The sequence below is a fragment of the Lathyrus oleraceus genome, chromosome 4 (genome assembly GCF_024323335.1).
Source record: "Lathyrus oleraceus cultivar Zhongwan6 chromosome 4, CAAS_Psat_ZW6_1.0, whole genome shotgun sequence".
In the NCBI taxonomy this organism is placed as follows: Eukaryota; Viridiplantae; Streptophyta; class Magnoliopsida; order Fabales; family Fabaceae; genus Lathyrus; species Lathyrus oleraceus.
This window is the reverse complement of record NC_066582.1, coordinates 24,061,012-24,076,598: the sequence shown is the minus strand read 5'-3', so window position 1 is coordinate 24,076,598 and position 15,587 is coordinate 24,061,012. Positions and strand designations below refer to the sequence as shown.

Sequence of the window (15,587 nt, the reverse complement as noted above, 5' to 3'; positions counted from 1 at the left end):
AAACAAAACATGGATGTCAGATGCCAATCTATCTGGACTTACTCTAATCTCCAACAGATGCTCATAGGAATACAAAAGCCAACAACATGGTCTTACAATTGCATCCTCACATATAACAAACAAACAGAAGCACTAAGCAAAGAGGACATAAGTGACCAATGAAATGGTCTTACACTTAATCCCTTCCAAATCATAGGAACAGTGGCCAATAACTGGACTTATAACTGATTCCTCAATGGGCAAACTCAAACAAATCACAAAGATATGAAATGATGATCATGCAATAATGAACAATTAATGATGATAAATGCACAAAGGCAGACAAGCAAACATGTACAGATGAATCAAGAAATCAATCAAACAAAGTCATTTAGCACACACTATATCCAAGCAATTAGGCTCAAGCAAGGGTTAGACTTTAAAGTCAACTGGAATGGGGTAAATGGTGCTCTTAACCTTAACATTGAGAGTTAAGGTGAAGCAGATGAAAAGGATATGAGGGGTGTGCCTCATGCTCTTATCCCTGGTTAGGGAGAGCTTCAAGTGATAGAAGGTGTGGGAGTTCAGAAAGTTGGAACTCTCTCCACAAGTTAATGACTTGATAGATCTTGGGTTAAGATCCACAATGCTACAACATGTAATGTGAGCAAAGGGAAGACACACAAAATAGTAGGAGATGGACTATACATCTCTTCTTTCTACCAATTGTCTTATCAAAAGGACTTTTCCTGCTTGGGGACAAAGATAAACAATCACAGACATTGCCTCTTAAGGAGGACTTCAGATAGGTGCCTGGCCAAGTAACATGCCAGGTCTTCCAGACTACATGAAGAAGAGATGTTATACCTCAATGCTCAAGCTATCAATCAAATCAAAAGTAAGTTCACAATGAACTATAGCAACTAAATGTACCTGTGGAAACATCAAACAAATCAGTATGCTATACAGGCAAACAATCAACAGTTGATACAACAGACAACCAATATAGGCAAAGGCATAAGCCACAAGTCAATCCCAATTGAATCAACTTCAACCTACAAAACACACATTAGTAATCGAAAGCAAATATCAAATGCTCTCAAGATGAGGCATCATCAATTGTGTAACTTGCATGTGCAACCTGAAACAAAGCTTCAAACATGAGAGTCAAACCCTTAGGCCAAAGCCTAGGGTCAAAGATGAGGAAAAAATTTAAAACAGAACATGAAAATTGATAAAAATCAAGTTTAATCCATCAAGAACATCATCCAAGTGGTCTCATATCAAAAACATCAACCAATTTCATTTCATAAGCAAATCATGCCAAAGTATGCAAGTTGAAAGCTCAATGAGGCAAACAGAATGATCACAAACATATTAATTCCAAAATGGCTCAATAAATCTCAAGAAAAATCATGGCTAAACAGAATTCATCATAGGATCAACACACCAAAATTCAAGTCATTTGGATAAGTGGAAGAATGCCAAATAAAATCCATAAGGCAAGGCAAGGCAAAACAAGCTCAAAGGAAGCACAAATTGATGCATCAACTTAAGGCAATCCTCAAACAGAGATGACAAGTGATAAATGACTCAAACCAAATCCAAGACAAACTTCAATGTGTCAACAATCAATGTACAAAATTTCGGGCTCATATTATAAGGCATAAGAATTTCACAAATCATGGAAGTTCAACACTCATCCAAAGTCCAAACATGACAAGCCAGAAGAGAAAATCTCAAACAAATTGGAAATGAATCTAAAAATTCTATAAAAATTCATGAACAAACTTAACATCCAGAAGCAACATCATGCAAAAATTCAGATCATTTGGCAATTAAATGGCATGGTAAATAAAATCAGCAAGTTGGACAAGAAATGGTGTGACACACATTGTCACACCTATATTGATCACATCATATCTGACAAACCAGAAATGCAAAAATAGCAAACTCAATGCCAAAATGCTCATCAAAGTGTCTAGATCAAGCATGTAAATTTTCAGCTTCATTGGATCAAGCATCATTATTTCACAATCAAAATGGCAAAGTAGGTCAAGAAAGCACATGTATACACATTCCCTAAACAAAATAAAAATCCATGCATGCACAATTTCTGGAAAAACACCATAAAATAGTAGACATCATGAAGAACAAAGTGCAAAAAACCTCATCTCAATTGGACAATTATTCATGGAGTTATGATTTTTGGAAGATGCAAGAAGAAAATGAAATAAAAATTGAGAAAGAAATGGAATTAATGGAAATAATATGAAATAATGGCAAAACTGTAAATAAATGGAACTTTTGAAAACCGGCGCCAGTTCAAAACGCCGCGTTTCATTTAAATGAAACGCGAGCCAATCAGGAAACGACATTTGGCCCAATACATGAACGAGAAATAGAAAAACGCATGCAGGCAAGGCTTAGAAGGATCAAACACGACTGGAAATCAAAAACCCTAGCTGTTCATCACACATTCATCATGTTCATCATCATCAAGATCCAATGTGCACAGAAATTTACAAAACATATATCATTGAACTCGTCATTCAACACACATCACATATCCAGCATCAATTTGACCTAAATCTAACCATATCAAACGGATCGAGCAAAATAAGTTCCAACTATCAAACTTCAAATCATGATAACTAACTCAAAACAGCATGAAAATTCACGATCTAAAGTTCAGTGTAACCTACACTCCAAGATCTACAAGATGCACATGATTATTTCAAGAATTGGAGCATTCGAATTCTAACCTCAATGAAGATGCAGAAGTTGATTTGCTTGATTCAAGGCCTGGAAATGCAAAACAGATGCTCTCCAACACTTGAATGAATGAATGGATGAAGAAATTCAGCTCAACAGTGCTTGATTTGTCCAGAAATTCCAGTTGCCATGGTTATGCACAAGCTCCAACAGTCCACGATTTTTGCTTGAATTCTACAAGATCTTCCTTCAATCTTCTTCAGTTATCCTTGTATATCATGAATAGAACCAGAAACAAGCAAAAGAAATGAAGAAAATCGATGAAAAAAGTGAGAGAATTTTGAGAGTAAAAGTTTAGATCTGAGTTTGTGAAGTTGTTGTTGTGATTTTCTGTTAGGATTAGGGTTATATACCCTCTGCTAATGAAGTCCCTTAATCATGTTTAGCCACAATCCAAAAGATTAGTGAAATTAGCATGTTTATGCAATTTGGCCAAAATACCCTCATGCACATGCTAGGCAATGGAACAGTGCGAATTTGTGCTTGGAATGAGCTCAAAAAATCTGTTTGGATGCAAATGAGATTGGTTGGGATTGAAAATAATGCACATTTTTCAAATTGACATTTTCCCACCAAAATTCAAAATGAAATCAAGTGAAAAATGCACTTTTTTGTGATGAGTTTTAATGAAATGTGATGCACGATTATGGTAATAGAGATCAAGAGAAAATTGCTCCAAAAAGAACCACATGAATTGGCCTTTTGGTTCAAAAGTTATGCTAGCTTGAAGTTCAAAATTCCTTGACAATGATTTGATCATAACTTGCCAACCACAAATGAGAAATGGATGTTCTTGGACTTTTTGGAAAGGTGAGAGCAAGATCTTCAACTTTAATGTTGGACAAAATTTGATTTGAAGCTTTCTTGGACATGTAATCTTGAGGAGAAGACCTTTCCATTTTTGGCAGTTTGAAATTACAGGTCACTTACTATTTTTGGAAACTTTTTGTCTGACCTCAAATCCTTCAAGGTTGATGTTTGACATGTTATATGAGACTTGTATGGACATGAATGAGGCCTCTCTATCCATCTCCCACCTTTAAATCCATGATTGAATGCACAGTTGACTTGTGTTGACTTTTCTAGGGTTTCAGCTGACCTAGCTATGCTCTGATGAAATCCAAGCCTCTACCACTTGAGATCTTGATTCAAAATGATATCCCAACTCATATGAACTCTTGATGAATGATCATGGTGCCCAAATCCTTCAGAATGGCCACCATCTGTAGTTCAATGCTTGCCTGTGACTGGCTTGACCTAATTGCTTCATCTGCAAGTAACAAGGTTAGATGACAATATTTTTGTACTTTTGGTTAGTAAACAAATGAAAAGCAATGATATACAAATGCAAAACATGCTTGGTGATCAAAAACCACTCTCAAAAGATGGCCCACCTACAAGGAAGGAGGCAAAGGTGCACAATGATCCTTGAGGCAATGATATGATATGATATGATGCCATGAGGGATCTTAGGGACAAAATTGGGGTCTTACACACTCATTAAGTACAGGTAAAAAGAACCAAAAAACACACAAACAACACTAAAAGACTTCACCAAGCAAGAACACACACCTTCTAATAAGACATGCTCACAAAGTGAAGAATAGGGTCGCGCTAAACGAGCAATGTCGACACAATATGACTTTAGAGCTAACCAACTTCAATGTTAAGTAACATAACTCTCTAAGAGAAGTATCAAACTCTCTAAGCTAGTTATGTCAGTTCATTTATTCTTAGCTAAGTTACTTCAGAGAGAAACAATGGTTTGTTTGCTAAGCGAGAATGAATGGCATGCTAAGAGAGTCATGTCGGCAAATCCACTTGCAGATAAGTTGGCTTAACTTAAGTGGGAATAAATGTATATTCAATCTTTCCATGAAGATGTTTTTATGAAGACAATCAAGATTGTGAAGACATGATCAAATGATAAAGTATGAAGAAACTACTCAAATGACTATGTTATGGATGATCAAACAAGATGGTAAATATGGTATCTCATGGTTCATATAACCTTAAGTGCTCAAAATATATAAAATCAATCCATGACATCTCTCACATTTCATGACTTTCAATTTTAAACTTAGATTTTTTTTGCATAATTTTCATTAAAAAAACCTATTTCTAAGCCAAGCACTCAATTACATTGATATGTCAATCGATTGTTCTCTTTCAAATTTGGATTTTTTTTAAAGCCATCAATCGATTGCATGGGATAAGCAATCGATTGACATGAGTTCAAATTTCAAAATTTTCAAAGTATCTTTGAACAATCGATTATTTATCCCATACAATCGATTGACACTGTGAAATTTCATAAAAATACTTATTTGAATTGCATCTTTTCATGGAACCTTCATTGTATCTTTTCAAAATAATTTCACACCTTATCAAAATTAATCAAGAGTTATGTCTTGATTCAGAAGGGTGTGAATGTCAATATAAATAGAGAGTATTTTATCTGATTAAATTCACCTCTTTCGAAAATTTCTTCTTAAGTATTTCAATGTATCTCACTGCATCAGTAATTTCTAATCATAAAAAACTTGTGCTTATTATCATAAATGAAATAACGTAAAACTTCTTGAGCACTTAAAGATATATTGTGATATACAATAATTCTTGAAAGGGAAGAAATCCTAATGTTATGATTTATTCTATCCTACTACTTCAAACTCTTATTTATCAAAAACTCAGATATTTGTATCAGTACCTTGTTGTCCAGGATTGTTGGAAACAAGAGAGTTGAAAAAAGAAAGGATTATTTTCTTTTTATGTATTGTAAAATCACATATGGTTTTCCCTAGTGATTTAGTTAGAAGCTTGTGCATAGAAGCTAGGTATAGGCTTGTACAAAGTTCTAATAATACTAAAATCTCTTACAGTAGTAAGGAGAATAGATGTACTCTCGGATTATAAGGGGAACTAGTATAAACCTTATGTGATCTTTATTTTTCCGCACTTTACTGCTTTCATAACCTAACATCATACCAGTAAAATAAAGATACACTCCTCTAAAAACCAGAAAATTTCAAAGTACCTAATTCACTCACTCTTAGGTACACTTTATACTTACAAGAAACACCGGCATGCTAAGCGATATACAAGCCTCACTTAGAAATAAGGCCATATCAGTAGGGTTTTTCATTGGTTTGGGAGAATCCGAACCAAACCGGAATCCAAATCAAACTATGGTGTTTGGGTTGAAGATTTTTTTTATTTAGGGAAAAAACCGAACCAAACCAATGGAATCCGATGTTAATTGGTTTGGGCAATGGATTTCCAAAATGCTACTTGTGATCCCGTCTATCTGAACCAACCATAATTAAATCATATACTTATATCATCATTATCATGGAAATTAGTATGAGTTATTCAACTTTAACAAGAAAAAAAGGAAACACCACTTGTGACATTCACAACCTATACGGAGAAATGAAATAATTAAGAATTTGTTATTACTATGGAAAATTAATTGATGTAAAATAAATATATTTAAAAAATAATAATTTTGCGCAATTGTTTCTAATGTATATGATCAATCCAACCCAACCCAACCCGTTGTTTTTCGGGTTGGTTTGGTTTGGGATTTATCGCAAAAATGTAAAAATCCAATCAAACCAATCCCTATATTTTAGATTGGTCTGGGCATCAAATTCTCTTGAAACTGAACCAAACTGGCCCGTGAACACCCTTACATATCAGACCTCTATAAATAGGAGTTCAAGTCAGCTAAGCATGGGGCTTTTAGTGTATTTTATGTGGTTATGAGGAAAAAACACATTTGATACTAAAATCACAATAGGAGAGGAAAAAAGAGGGAGATTGAGGGTGGAAGCGTTGTTCGAGGAATCATCACAGATTCTATTGAAGTTCTTCTTTTAGATATTAATTATAAAGTTATGATGGGTAAACATATCTAATAAGTGGTATTCACATCGTTTTTATTAGTCGTTTTACTTCATTATTTTTACATCTTCGTTTGAATTGCTATATTTTATCGCAATTTATGCTTTGGTATCATGTTTTTGGTAATTTCAAGCTTTAATAAGTATCCTGAGAAAAAGAGGAACCAAAATGAAGCAAAATGCAGGGAAAAGGAAACAAGTTGGAAGTTTTCCATACATTTTCCAGAGGGCTATTACGGGCGACCATAGCACCTGCTACGACCTGTAGAAACCAAGCCCTAGCTCCCCATATTTTGAGAAAGCGCCATACGGATTCCAAGGGCCTAATACGGCCACCCGTAGCAGTTTCTATGAGCCGTAGCATGCAAACATGCTTCTCCCTAATTTGTTTCCCTTTCTTGCTTGATTGCTACAATTTTGGGACTTTTTACATCTTTTTATCTGAATATTTTCTGATGTAATTGGAATTGATCAGTTATATTTAGTCCACTATTAGAATTTCTATTATAAAAACTCATAGGTGATCTTGAGTTTGGAATGCAATTTTTATTCCAATTTTCCACGTGTTTTTACTTTTCCAAGCTCTGTACTCAAGTCTTCATTGGAGCATTGGATCAAGTTTAATTCAAGTTATTTCTTGTTAGTCATGTTCTATTTATCGCTTTCATGGCAACTTTTATACCATTTCAGCTGTTTATCATAATTTCAATTACGAATATTCCTCTGATTGTGCCGTTCCTCACCATGAGTAAGTAGTCCATTAGGGAGTAAGGGTCACGAGGCTTATCTCATGACTATTCGTATGATCCATTACAAGTCGATCACGAGAGTTTTATTCACGTTTATTTTAATACCTGAATTCTGTCATTCCAACCCTTGTACGTAAGTAAAGAGTTTTCAAGTACCGATCGTAGTCTGAAAGGGTATGTATTGGTACCTGAGAGCAGGCTTTTCAACAATCGAGTTCAATAAAATGAAAGTGTTTGGATGAGATTGAGAAACACACCATTTTTATAGCTATGCAAAAGTAAATAATCCTTGACGAATAGTCCAGCCGTGTGAAATTAGACAAATTATTCATCATAGATAGGACAACACGTTGGCAAAAGCATGTGTTGTCCATATTTATCTATTTTCTATAAGTCGTGCCATAATTCTTGAAATAGAAGTGAATTGGATCACACAGATATGTCTGAGCAAGAATTGTGACCCTAAGTCCTATTTGTTTCATCATATTTAAAGTGATTTTTATTTAAGCTATTTTTATGAAAAAAGTGCTTTTTAAATAAGCTGCCTTAGAAAACCCCAAATTTCGATCTCTCTAGATATACAATGATGAAATAGAGTTTGATACTCAATCCATTAGTCCTTGTGGTTCGATAATCTTTTACTACTTTGCACAACTGTACATTTGCGGCGTGTCAAGTTTTTGGCACCGTTGTTGAGGATTAACTGTGCTTGATATTGAATTAATGTTTAATCATCCTATAAACTAGAGCTTTCTTTTTCTTTTTCTTTTGCTGTAGTTCTCTCACTTCCTTTGTATGCGAATAACTCATTATGTTGAGAATTTAGTCGCGCCTGTGAATGTAATCGAGCATTTATTACATGAGAGACACGAAGCCTAAGATATCATGAGATGAATGATTTAGTAATTGACACTAAGCCTCTTAAGGACTATGCAATTCCTAGTGAAGAGGAACTGCACTATAGTATTGTGCACCCACTGATTGCGACAAATAATTTTAAACTCAAACCATCTTTGATAGGTATGGTGCAAGAAAACCAATTTTTTGGGGTTCCCTATGAGAACCCAAACCTTCACTTATTTGTCTTTGTTGATAATTGTGGTACTGCAAAGGCTAATGGCATTGACTAAAATTCCATATGCCTCAGGTTATTCCCTTTCTCTTTGAGAGATCCTGCACGAGCTTGACTTTAATCCTTGCCTACGAATTCGATAACTTCCTGGACTCAATTGAAATTTGCCTTCTTTGCACGATATTTTCCACCAAGAAAAATGGCTTAAGTAAGAAATGAGATTAATAATTTTAGGCAGGAAGTAGAGGAATCTTTGTTTGATGCGTGTGAGCGTTATAAGGACTTGTTAAGATTGTGCCTATTTCACGGGCTTAAAAAATGAATGATTATTCATACTTTTTAATGGTTTCCTTTACTCCACAAGGATGACCTTAGATGCAAATTCTGGCAGCGCCCTCATGAATATCCCTTAGGATGTGGCATATAATTTAATAGAAGAGATGGCTAAAAATCACCACTCATGGGGAAGCGCGCGACAAATCGTCTCTAAATCTGTCTCTAAGACTAGTGGGCTTGATGAAGTAAGTGCGTTTGACCATATGAATGCGAAGGTGGATGATCTCTATAAGAAAATTGATAGTTTGAGCATCACACCTCCCGCACCTGTTCCACCTACCCCTGTTTCTTTTGTTACCTCTGCCACTATTTACTGTGAGATGTGCAGAATAAATGGGCACACTGATAAAGATTGTAAAATGATCGTCACTGGAGGATCCACCTAGGAAATTGATAATTTTGTGAACAACAAGTAACATAATAATCTATATTCTAACACCTACAAACCAGGGTGGAGAGACCACCCAAATTTATAATATAGGAACAACCACCCTCAGCAAGCTATGGGACCACCGTGTTTCCAAAAAGTTATACCAACTGACCCTAAGAAGTCTAACTTAGAACTTTTGATGGAAAAATTTGTGATGCCTTAAACTCGTCAAAACGATGAAGTTAGAAATAAGAACCTCCTCACTAATTAGGCACTTAGGTAGTTGACTACCAAAATTGACAATGTTTCTACCCATAATAAAATGTGGGAGACTTAGATCTACCAAATTACGCAGCAACAAGCTTCTTCTTCCTTCCCTCCAGGATCATTTCCGGGGTAACCCGAGCAAAATCCTGAGGGGCACTTTAATGTTTTGACAACCAAAGTGGAAAGCAAGTGGTTAGTCATGATGAGAGAGATAAAGAGATTGAAGAGAATAAACTAACACCACCTCTGACGTGTCAATGTATAGTTTTTGTTTTGTTATGGTTAAATGTAGTCTTCCATATACTCCTGTATTGATTAAGATAATAACGTTTTATGAAATTCTTCATATCCTTTAATATTGATGGATTCTTAGTACTTAATGTTTGTTTTGGATTAGTTACCTAAAACACGTTTTCATGGGTTTTATTCGATATTTGAAAGGTACTTATCATTAGTAGATCCAAGGTTTTCATCTACTAGATGTTAAACTCTAGAGAGAGATTTATGTTTAGTATCTGAATAAACTATCAAAGCTTAATGCTATCGAATTGGTTAATAGGTTAAGAAATCGTCTAATAGGTAATACAATTGATATCACATTGTTGAATCAGACATGTGCTATGATTTAGATTGATGGGTTGTAATGTTGAAAGTTGATTTGAATGACATATTATTGATAAATGATCATACATAAGAATATGTCGATGTAATTTAATCCCAACATGTTCTCTCAACTGTTTACATAGAAGTTCAATTTATTTTATGTATATCAATTTCACAAAACCAATAAACTTTGACAAACCATCCTTAAAATCATAGAAACTATTTAATGAGCTTTGAAACGAAACTAGTCCCCGTGGAGACAATAAAAATATACTCACTGTTGTACATACAATAGTACCAGTTTTACTTAGTGTGATAATTAGATGAAAAGTAAAATTGATGATTGGTTTATGATAATAATAATAATAATAAATTCTTAGGATAAAGACTTCTAACGATGATAAAGAAATTACTATTATTTTTCTCTTACTGGTAAGACTTGATTAAAGATCAAACAACACTTCTTTTAACCAAGATTTCTTCTCAGTCTCATGAAGTGTACTTTGATTGCATGATTCCCATTTTCATGGTGAGTATATGGTTAAAGTCCATTTCTCGAGAATTATCCTCTTTTGATGAAAAGAAATCTCGGGAAGACATCTTGTCTAGATGAATTGTTTAAATAACTCGATTTATAAGTTGGTTACTTCACCCAGTTATCCATGAATTTATAACTATGTATTTATAAGAAAATAATGCAATAATTTTGAAAAAGTGACTGCAAACTGTAGCGGGGTTTTTGTTACTTTTAGGTTTATTGACTAAACCAAAAGTCAACATACAATTCGAGTCGCCACCGCACTTTTATTTGTCCAAAGCAAAGGCTAAAAAGCAAACAAAAGCCAAGGTAAGAAGTTTTTCAAATCAAAAACTAATAAAAATGTCAGAGATCTAGGTAAGGGGGTTGGTTATAAAATGGGAAGGTTTTACGCACCCAAAACATCCTTAGTACTCTAAGGGAACCTCTTTTTGCAAATATGTGTTGTAGGTTGGTATTTGTGAAAAGATTTGTGCAAAAGATTGGAGGGATGAGAGGAGAATAGATTATATTTACAAATTTTGTTGTTTGAATGGATGAACCCATTGCCTACGTACCATCACAAAGGAGGATAAAAACCTCGTAGTTCGGGGTGAAAATCTCAAAGATTGGTGAATTGATTTGACCAAAAGCCTTAAGGTCTTTTGTTATCAAAGGGAGAAAACTCAACCTAAACCGACAATCCACCATATGAGGAAGGCTTCAACATACTAGTGACGGGTTAACCCTATAATAAGCATGGAAGACTTATAATCCAATCACTAAGGATGAGGTGATATTTACATCAACCACTATGATAACTCAAACCTATAACTAATGTTTTTGAAAAGTTTTAACAAGTGGCCATTGGAACCATAAAACAACTTGAAATGGGTTGTATTCACAAGTTAGATTTATTTACAAAATGAAGTCAAAGTTGGATTAAGATTATTTACAAATGAGTATTTATGAAAAGAGTTTTGAAAAGTCAAAGGCATAAGGCCTAAGTTTCTAATTTGAAACAAAGTCAAAGTTTTGAAAATGGTTTTTGGCTTGGTTAGAGTGGGGAGAAGAAGAGAAGGGCTATTCCTAAAGCATACAAAGATAAGAGGGTAAAGATAAACCCTTGGAGTTCCTTTTCTTGAAGTCATAGATATGACTCAAGATGCTCATTTCCTTTGGACTTAGAACACAAACAAGCAATCAATAAATGAATTCAAGCTCCTAGGATCTTCATTTGGCTTGGCTCTTAACTTGGCTACTCATGACAATGGTCCTATTTTCAAAATCTCAAGGTGGGATCCCTATCACACAAGAGCAGACATCAAAAAGTTCACAACACAATAAAGGGAATGGACAAATAATAAGTTTGATGGAGAAGTCCTTTTGAGGTCAACTTTGAATTTTAGCATTCTAAAGGCATGAGGCCTAGTTGCTCTTCAACAAGTTTTGCATTCTAAAGGCATGAGACCTAGTTGCTCTTGAACTCCTTTAAGCATAGATAAGTCCTAATTCTAGGTCCTTTCTCCTTTTGCATTTGGTTCACACAAAACAAACACAAAGCAAACACAAGATAGCAATATATTTATATACAATAATGGGCTCAAATGAGCAAAAGAAAAATGACATAAACATAAAATATGTGCTCAAGTGAGCAAAGTGAAAATCAATATGAATAATGAGCAAGAAATAAATGACATTAAAAGTAAATGACAAGAAATTAAATGCTCGAATTAAAATTAGTAGTTAGTAAAGTTATGTTAGCTTGTCATAAGACAATGTAGCGCTATGTTAAGCAATCGTAAGTGGACTAACGTAGTAGTCACACCTATTTGAGGCCGATCAATAAAAATATAGGCAAAGAACACAAGTTAGAGATCATGACTAGTAAGCCAAGCTCCATAAACTTGCCATGCCAAACAAAAGAGGAAGGGCCTTGTATTGACTTTTAGTTATTTGCTTGACCAAGAAGCAACCTATCTTGGACACAAAACAACTCACTTGATCATGGATCAAATTGAGTTTGGCTTGGATCAAAGAAGGTTAAACTTCTCATTTGTCAAGACCAACTTCAAGACTTTAACTCATTGGCCATTGATGGAAAGAAAGGGATGAAGATGAAAGGGAGGGAAAAAGAATACCATAACCAAATCCGATTGATCAAATGTGAATCAAATCAACATCAACCAACACCAAATAGAAGAGAAATAAAGATAGCAAGTCAAGAGGTCAACCATATTTTTTGGTATTTTTTTTAATTAAAATAAAATGCAAATAAAAAATAAACAAATAAGGTCAAACCTCAAATTCAATTCAAAACAACTTCAATGAGTCCAATTAAATTCTCATAGGTTCAACATAGTCAAACAAACTTTGACTAATTTTCTCACCAATTTTTGAAATCAGAAAGCAATTAAAAACAATTAAAAACAATTAAAAATAACATAATATGAATTAAAATCTCAAATAATCTTAAAACAATCAAGAAATTGTTGAGACTATTTTTCATTGACTTATCATGATCCATAAATGCTATGAAAATATTTTTGTATTTTTCAAAAGTCAGAAAGTATTTTAAAATGAATTAAAACCATTAAAAATCAAATAATCCATAAAAAATATCAAATGACGTCACAAAAATGATTAAAAATCATAATATGAAACTAGATTTTTCAAGAAATTTTTTGGAATTGGTCTCATATTTTTATGACATCAAATGAATTTTTCACGAATTTTTGAAAATAAAATGAATTAACTGAAAATAAAATGAAAAATGGAATAAACGAAAAAACCACAGCCACGTGATGAACTCATTAATTGACGTGGCATCAATAGATGATCCAGATCTGATGGCGCATGATACACATGAGTCAAACGCGCTACACAAGGCATTAAATGAAGTATTCAAAATGGATGCACACGATTAGATCCTGAAATGAAGATCCAATGGCCAAGGAGTAAGACACGTGGTGGTGGTGGTGGAAACCACCGTCTTCTTCGGCGAAGCAACAGAATCCGGCCACACTTGCAAAAAAATTAATTTCAATGAAAATGGAAAGTAAGGACATGGAAATGAAGCTCGTGTGATGGAGATCATCACTGTACCAATGGATCTTCCTCACTCTTCCTATATTGAGAGAAATGTGAAGGAGAAGATCATGGTGTTCAAACTGAAAGTTCATGAAATGAAGAATTGAAAGCACCAATGGCTTGCCTCAAGTGTGAGGACTTCAGAAAACCACAGAAACACAAGGATGCTACATTGAATTAAGAGTTCTAGATCCAAAAAGTTTGAGAAATAACCTTTGAATTGAAGAACTTCTGGCCACGAATCCTTCAAGATCCTTGCTCCTATTTGATCCTTGAGTGTAATGGAAGTGCTAGGCTAAGGAATTAGGCTTTAAAAGTCAGCTAATGATGCTGAATTTCAAGCTCGAAAGTAAGAACAATTTTTGAATAATTCCTTTGGTATGGCTGTGGTTTCACTTCTGCAGCAATTTGGATCTCCAAAAGGTTACCAAATGAATGAGAGGAAGTGGTTATTTATAGGTGAATGCATCAGCTGATCACACTTCTTTCATGTGCATGGCAATTTGAACTTGCATTGCATGGGCCTGTACAGGCGTGTGGGAGGCCCAATGATGAATGCAAAAGCTTGCTGAGATCAAGTAAAGGGCAAATGGTCATGTGCATTGGACTGAACAACCTTGTATACTCAAGTTTCATCATAAAATACCAAAATGCACATATATGAAAAGAATTTTGAAACTCACAAATGGTAGGTCCAAATAAATAATGTGAGTAATGGTTGGAAATCCCTTTAAATAAGGAACAAAAGTCATGTTTGGCAAAAATTATTTTGGCATTTGGAAATTGATCAAAACTGGCTGGGAAAATCCAAGTACGAAACATGTTCAAATCATTTTGAAAAATTTCACCAAAAGCAAGCTTAATCAAACCCCTTTCTTTTCATGATTCAAGCTTCAAATGGAAAAACATCCAACATAAAAGTTGTATATGTTTTCAAGATGATCAATTTAGACCCAAAGTTTGCATCATTTGGATTTTCCAAGACAAAGTTATGGGTATTTGAAGTTGGGTACTTTTTCAAATTCAATGAATTAGGTCCAAGATGACCTATAATATTTTGCATTATCACATGTATTTCTTTTAGGATTATGAAATTGTTTCCAACATAAAATTTTAATTATACATCTCAATATTTCCAATGTATTTGGTATCACCTCAAAATAATAAAAATTAAGGAAGTTATGCCCTTGTTAAGTTGACCCAAAATTACGGTTTCAGTCAAAATGACCTATAATGTTTTGAAATGAATGATGACCTTAAAAGTTTCAAATATATTTTTTATGAACATGAAAGTTGTTAATATTGTGATTAGGAACATTTTGTATCTTTGGGTCATCTTCATTTGACAAACACATCAAAAGTTGTATCTCAATGGACCTCAGTTTAGTCAGATGACTTGACTGGTCAACTTTTCAAGGCCAAACTTCCAATCTTGATGAATAAATGATTAAGGGGCCTCAAATAGGCTCATATATGCATAAAATTATGAATAAAAGAAATTCCCTTGATTAAATTTGATCATAGGTTAAGATTGCTTCATGGACAAGGCACAATCAAAGCATAGTGGAATTAGAGTTTCCTTGGGAAACAATCTTCAAGCCCCTTGTGTTATCTTGATCAAATTATCAAATTGAGATACTTGGAAGACATATATGATGATTAGGAACTTTGTGGACCATTGTCATGCTTTTTCTCATCTTCATCTAACCATTTCATTGGGCTTGGGAGCATCCTAGGAGCATTGTGGAGCACATGATCACTTGAGCTTCAAAACAACAAGAGTTAGTGACATATTTTTGTGCTTTTGGTTAGTAATCAAAATAATGAAAGCAACAATATACAATACAAGCATGCTTGGTGGTCTCAAAACACTCAAACAAGTCCCAACCCTAAGGTCAATGAGCCAACCATACTATGATTCTTG

The 15,587-nt window shown here is 34.3% G+C and overlaps 1 non-coding gene across 1 annotated transcript; it reads right to left on the bottom strand.

Moving 5' to 3' along the window:
- Window positions 1-8,686: 8,686 nt before the first annotated feature.
- Window positions 8,687-8,793, bottom strand: LOC127077523 (small nucleolar RNA R71). The gene has a single exon (XR_007787321.1). It is a non-coding gene; the product is annotated as a small nucleolar RNA R71 (small nucleolar RNA).
- Between the last annotated feature and the right edge of the window lie 6,794 nt (window positions 8,794-15,587).